Genomic DNA, 7,235 nt, shown 5'->3' on the forward strand with positions numbered 1-7,235 from the left:
TACACAGAGAATATTGAATCATGAAACACTGCAATGTTTGCATTCTACAAAGAATGGACAATGCACAGCTCTCCATTGTGTTTTGATTGATAGTCTTACCATGTAGATATAATACGGGGCTTTCTGATCATCATCCCAAGATCTGCCAGTAATTGATTTGTGCACTTGCTGTATGATCTCTTTGTCTGGGACCTGATGTCCAGCTGCATCACTGCAAGGGGCACCTCTGAAAGGAATCTTTGGCAATGCACATCGACCAGCCTGAAAAATACAAAAGGATGAAAATATCGTACTTGTGAATATAGTTACATTGGCAACTTCAAAATTGCAGTCACAGCATGACTGATCTCGAAGAGTCAAGGCTGAAGAAACATAAGCTTTACAATTTAGAGAGGAGGGTCTCTCACTGAAATATATAAATTAAATAGTACATTTACAGATAAGGACAAGGTTGTAACTTCAAACAGACAGCAACAAGACTGAATATAAAAGATTAAGGGGTGATCTAATTGATGTGTTTAAAATGTTTAATGGAATTGATAGGGTGGATGGAGAGAAAGTAATTCCTCTGGTGGGAGAGTCCAGAACAAGGGGGCATAACCTTAAAATTAGAGCTGGGCCATTCAGGGGTGATGTCAGGAAGCTACAAGTGTGGTGCCGGAGGATTGGCGGACTTTTAATGTTGTACGGTTGTTTAACAAGGGAGAAAAGGATAGACCGAGTCATTACAAGCCAGTCAGTCTGACCTCGGTGGTGGGCAAATTACTGGAAACAATTCTGAAGGACAGCTTTAATCGTCATTTAGAAAGGCACGGATTAATCAAGGACAGTCAGCATGGATTTGTGAAGGGAAAGTCGTGTCTGACTAACTTGATTGAAATTTTTGAGAAGGCAACAAGGAGTTTGATGAGGGTAACGCATTTGATGTCGTCTACATGGATTTTAGCAAGGCTTTTGACAAGTTCGCACATGGCAGACTGCTCAGAAAAGTAAAAGCCCATGGGATCCAAGGGAAAGTGGCAAGTTGGATCCAAAATTGGCTCAGTGGCAGGAAGCAAAGGGTAATGGTCAACGGGTGTTTTTGTGACTGGAAGGCTGTTTCCAGTGGAGTCAGTACTAGGTCAGTAGGTCTCAGTACGAGGTCTCTTGCTTTTTCTGGTACATATCAATGATTTAGACTTAAATGTAGGGGACGTGATTAAGAAGTTTGCAGATGATACAAAAATTGGCCGTGTGGTTGATGGTAAGGAGGAAAGTGATAGACTGCAGGAAGATATCAATGGACTGGTCAGGTGGGCAGAAAAGTGTCAAATGGAATTCAATCCAGAGAAGTGTGAGGTAATGCATTTGGGGAGGACAAGCAAGGCAAGGGAGTACACAATAAATGGTAGGATACTAAGAAGTGTAGAGAAACAGAGGGACCTTGGAGTGCATGTCCACAGATCCCTGATGATAGCAGGACAGGTAGATAAGGTGGTTAAAAAGGCATAAGAGATACTTTCCTTTATTAGCCAAGGCACAGAATATAGGAGCAGGGAGGTTCTGCTCGAACTCCATAAAACATTGGTTAGTCCACAACTTGAGTACTGCATGCAGTTCTGGTCACCACATTACAGGAAAGATGTGATTGCATTGGAGAGGGTACAGAGGAGATTTATGAGGATATTGCCAGGACTGGAGAATTTTAGCCATGAGGAAAGATTGGATAGGCTGGGGTTGTTTTCTTTGGAACAGAGAAGGCTGAGGGGTGATTTAATTGAGGTGTATAAAATTTTGAGTGGCCGAGATAGAGTGACAATTGTAAACAATTTTACAACACCAAGTTATAGTCCAACGATTTTTATTTGAAATCTACAAGCTTTCGGAGGTTTCCTCCTTCCTCAGGTAAATGTTCAGGAGCTCCTTGAAGCCTACGCATTTATACATCACAGAACAATACATGGTGTTTACAGACTGCCCCTGCAACTGCCCGTTGCCAAGGCAATCACCGTGTTCAGACAGAGAGGTGTCACCGACAGAACCCCCGAATACACATTCAACAAAAAAACAAACAGGAAAAAAAAACAGAGAGAGAGAGGCAGAAACATCCGGAAGGCAGAGAAAGCCAGCAAATGACCCATTATATTAAAAACAGATAGCTTTTGTTCGCTAGTGGGGTAATGTGTAGCGTGACATGAACCCAAGATCCCGGTTGAGGCCGTCCTCATGGGTGCGGAACTTGGCTATCAATTTCTGCTCGACGATTTTGCGTTGTCGTGTGTCTCGAAGGCCGCCTTGGAGAACGCTTACCCAAAGATCGGTGGCTGAATGTCCCTGACTGCTGAAGTGTTCTCCGACTGGGAGGGAACCCTCCTGTCTGGCGATTGTTGCGCGGTGTCTGTTCATCCGTTGTCGCAGTGTCTGCATGGTCTCGCCAATGTACCATGCTCCGGGGCATCCTTTCCTGCAGCGTATGAGGTAGACAACGTTGGCTGAGTCACAGGAGTATGAACCATGCACCTGGTGGGTGGTGTCCTCTCGTGTGATGGTGGTATCTGTGTCGATGATCTGGCATGTCTTGCAGAGGTTACCGTGGCAGGGTTGTGTGGTGTCGTGGACGCTGTTCTCCTGAAAGCTGGGTAATTTGCTGCGAACGATAGTCTGTTTGAGGTTGGGTGGCTGTTTAAAGGCGTGTCGTGGAGGTGTGGGGATGGCCAGAGCGAGGTGTTCGTCATCATTGATGACATGTTGAAGGCTGCGGAGAACATGGCGTCGTTTCTCCGCTCCGGGGAAGTACTGGACGACGAAGGGTACTCTGTTGGTTGCATCCCGTGTTAGTCTTCTGAGGAGGTCTATGCGATTTTTCGCTGTGGCCCGTCGGAACTGTCGATCGATGAGTCGAGCGTCATATCCCGTTCTTACCAGGGCGTCTTTCAGAGTCTGTAGGTGTCCATCCCGTTCCTCCTCGTCTGAGCAGACCCTGTGTATTCTCAGGGCCTGTCCATAGGGGATGGCCTCTTTGACGTGGTTAGGGTGGAAGCTGGAAAAGTGGAGCATCGTGAGCTTGTCCGTGGGCTTGCGGTAGATTGAGGTGCTGAGGTGCCCGTCTTTGATGGAGATTCGTGTGTCCAAGAAAGAAACTGATTCTGAGGAGTAGTCCATGGTGAGCTTGATGGTGGGATGGAACTTGTTGATGTTATCGTGTAGTCTCTTTAGTGATTCTTCGCCGTGCGTCCATAGAAAGAAAATGACGTCGATGTATCTGGTGTATAGCGTTGGTTGGAGGTCCTGTGCAGTGAAGAAGTCCTGCTCGAACTTGTGCATGAAAATGTTGGTGTATTGGGGTGCAAATTTGGTCCCCATGGCTGTTCCGTGTGTTTGGGTAAAGAACTGGTTGTCGAAGGTGAAGACATTGTGATCCAGGATGAAGAGGATGAGTTGTCGGATGGCGTTTGGAGATTGGCTGTTGTTGGTGTTGAGTATTGATGCTGTCGCAGCGATGCCGTCATCGTGGGGGATACTGGTGTAGAGTGCCGAGACGTCCATCGTGGTGAGAAGTGTTCCTGGTTCAACTGGTCCGTGGGTACTGAGTTTTTGTAGGAAGTCTGTAGTGTCGCGACAGAAGCTGGGGGTTCCCTGTGTACAGGGAAATGTATAGAGTGTACAGGAAGGATCTGTTTCCCTTAGCAGAGAGGTCAATAACCAGGAGACATAGATTTAAAGTAATTGGTAGAAGAATTAGAGGGGAGATGAGGAGAAATCTTTTCACCCAGAGGGTGGTGGGGGTCTGGAACTCACTTCCTGAAAGGATGGTAGAGGCAGAAACCCTCATCGCATTTAAAAAGTACTTGGATATGCACTTGAAGTACCGTAACCTACAAGGCCACAGACCAAGAGCTGGAAAGTGGGATTAGGCTGGATAGCTCTTTTTCAGACTGCACAGACACGATGGTTCGAATGGCCTCATTCTATGCCTTAATTTTCTATGATTCTATGCATTGTGATTTTCACATTGAACTGTGTGTATCTTTAAACTTGATGAAATAAAGTACATTTTGTAATTTAAAAAAATGATTGGAAACTTTCTTCGAGTCAGTGTGAGTGGAGCACTGTTCTTTATTGGTTTGATGGTTGATGAGGTCACTAAGGGAGTGAAAGGGGAGGGGGGACGAGAGGGACTTACTCACGTGGCTCAAGGTCTTGAGCGGCCAATAATTCGAGCTCTTATCTGCTGCCGTCATTGGAGTTTTTCACAAACATTTCATTCATTATGCTCGATACAAAATATACCCGTAAACTGTGGATTCAGTATCTGTTGCCATTTTGTAACAACGTGAACCACTTTCAGTTGCATATTAACAAGGTTTTACATAGAATGACAAACAGAGAATGTACAGCACAGAAACAGGCCATTCGGCCCAAATGATCTCTGCCTCCTCGCACCCCTCTTCATCTAACCCTATCAGTATATCTTTCTCGTGCTTTCTCCCCCATGCGTTGATCCAGCTTCCCCTTAAATGCATCTATGCTATTTGAACATAAGAACATAAGAAATAGGAGCAGGACTAGGCCAGACGGCCCCTCGATCCTGCTCCGCCATTCAATAAGATCATGGCTGATCTTCGACCTCAACTCCACTTTCCCGCCTGATCCCCATATCCCTTGATTCCCCTAGATTCCAAAAATCTATCCATATCAGCCTTGAATGTACTCAACGACTGAGCATCCACAGTCCTCTGGGGTAGAGAAATCCAAAGATTCACAACCCTCAGAGTGAAGAAATTGCTCCTCATCTCAGTCCGAAATGGCTGACCCTTTATCCCGATATCAGAGCCAGACCTTTCAGGAGTGAGATTGGAAAACATTTCGACACACAAAGGGTCGTAGAAGTTTGGAACTCTCTTCCACAAACGGCAATTGATACTAGCTCAATTGCTAAATGTAAATGTGAGATGGATAGCTTTTTGTCAACCAAAGGTATTAAGGGATATGGTCCAAAGGCAGGTCTCTGAAGCTGGATCACAGATCAGCCATGATCTTATCAAATTGTGGAGCAAGCATGAGGGGCTGAATGGCCTACTCCTGTTCCGATGTTCCTATATTGTGCCCTCTAGCTCTGGACTCTTCAGCCAGGGGAAGCAGCCTTTTGGCATTTACCTTGTCAAGCCCTTTCAGAATCTTATATGTTTCAATGAGATCATCTCTCATTCCTCGAAACTCCAGAGAGTATCGGCCCATTGTACTCAATCTCTCATCATTGGACAACCCTCTCATCCCAGGAATCAATCTAGTGAACCTTCGCTGCACCATCCCCAGGGCAAGTATATCCTTCCTGAGGGAAGGAGGCCAAAACTGCACACAGTATTCCAGGTGAGGTCTCCATAAGCCCTTCTACAATTGTAGCAAGACTTCCTCACTCTTGGACTCCAACCCCCTTTGCAATAAAGGCCAACATACCATTTGTCTTCCTAATTGCTTGTTGTACCGGCATGTTAACTTCCTGTGTTTTGTATACCAGGACACCCAATTCTCTCTGAACATCAACATTTAATAGTTTCTCTCCATTTAAAAATTTTCTGTTTTTCTATTCTTCCGACCAAAGTGAATAACCTCACATTTCTCCACATTATAATCCATCTGCCACCTTCTTGCCCACTCACTTAACCTCTCTATATCCCTTTTTGTGCCCTCCTCACAGCTGACTTTGCCCCAACTACTCCTTGTGGGAGCAAATTCCACAGAAGTAACAGATGTCAGGGCAGCAATCTGACTCCCAACGGTACTAAAATCAAGTAAAGCAATGACCCTCCGTTCCCCTCTCCCTCTATCCAGGAGTCTGTCCTGCACCAGCTTAAGTTCGTACCGGCAAAGTGAGACCCTGCCCGTTCCTCTCTCCCTCAGTCCAGGAATCTGTTCCGCACCAGCTTGAGTTTGTACCGGCTGCTATCATTTCCACCTGATGCAAAACAGCATTTTAAAACATCCGAGATCTTTTTAAACATTCTGTGGAATCTTTTTAATTTTAGGAGGAAGCAAACACTCCCATTCACTCCCTCCCTATCATTAAAAATTAACTGGGAGAAAGTGGAGCTCTGCACCAGCATCCATCCAGACATGCACAGTACTCCTTTACAGCTGATATCAGTGTAACTTTGGTCTGGCGACTCTGTACCGCACTCGGCAGAGACTGGTAGCTGCAGCATATCTGCAGCCTTAGTGATGAAAGGTAAAGTAAAAGGCAAATTTACCACTGATATCAGGGAGTTCAAAGAGTGATCAACAGATGGAATGAATTCCCAGATCCGGTAGATGGGACGAAAATCCCAGGAATCATTTAAATAGCAACTGGATGCAACAATGGGGTGGGGATTTGGGAGTTTTCTGGATGGGCCGAGTGGCCTGCCTCGTAATTATCTTGTGTGTACATTAAATTTGATAACATTGTACGACTGCGTCACATTTGTCTTGAATTCCTCTGAGCATCAGTCAACTGTGATATTAACCCACTTATTTTGTGCCTGAGTTAAAATAGAGCGAAATACCTTCAAGAAAGAACTTGCATTTATATAGCACCTTTCATGCCCTCAGGACATCTCAAGGCAATTTGCAGCCAATGAATAACTTTTTGAAGTGGAGTCACTGTCTTTTTGTCGGCAAAATTTCGGCCACCTATTTTGTTCACCGCCGAGGTCCAAAAAACAGCAAATGAGATAAATAACCAGTTATAAATGTGTCCTGGTCAAATTCTATCCCTCAACCAACACCGAAACAAAAACCAGATTATCTGGTCATTTATTTTATTGCTGTTTGCGCGAGCTCACCGTGTGCAAATTGGCTGTCGCTTTTCCTACCTTTGCAACAGTGATTAAGCTTCATGAGCACTTCATTGGCTGTGAACAACAATAACAACTTGCATTGAAATAGCGCCTTTAATGTTGTAAAACATCCCAGGACGTTTCACAAGAGCGATTATCAAACAAAATTTGAGATATAGCCACATAAGGAGATATTAGGACAGGTAACTAAAAGCTCGGTCAATGAGGTAGTTTTTTTGATTCGTTCATTCGGTGTGGGCGTCGCTGGCCAGGCCAGCATTTATTGCCCATCCCTAATTGCCCTTGAGAAGGTGGTGGTGAGCCGCCTTCTTGAACCGCTGCAGTCCGTGTGGTGAAGGTTCTCCCACAGTGCTGTCAGGTGGGAAGTTCCAGGATTTTGACCCAGCGACGATGAAGTCACGGTGATATATTTCCAAGTCG

This window comes from Heptranchias perlo, chromosome 9 (genome assembly GCF_035084215.1).
Source record: "Heptranchias perlo isolate sHepPer1 chromosome 9, sHepPer1.hap1, whole genome shotgun sequence".
Lineage (NCBI taxonomy): Eukaryota > Metazoa > Chordata > Chondrichthyes > Hexanchiformes > Hexanchidae > Heptranchias > Heptranchias perlo.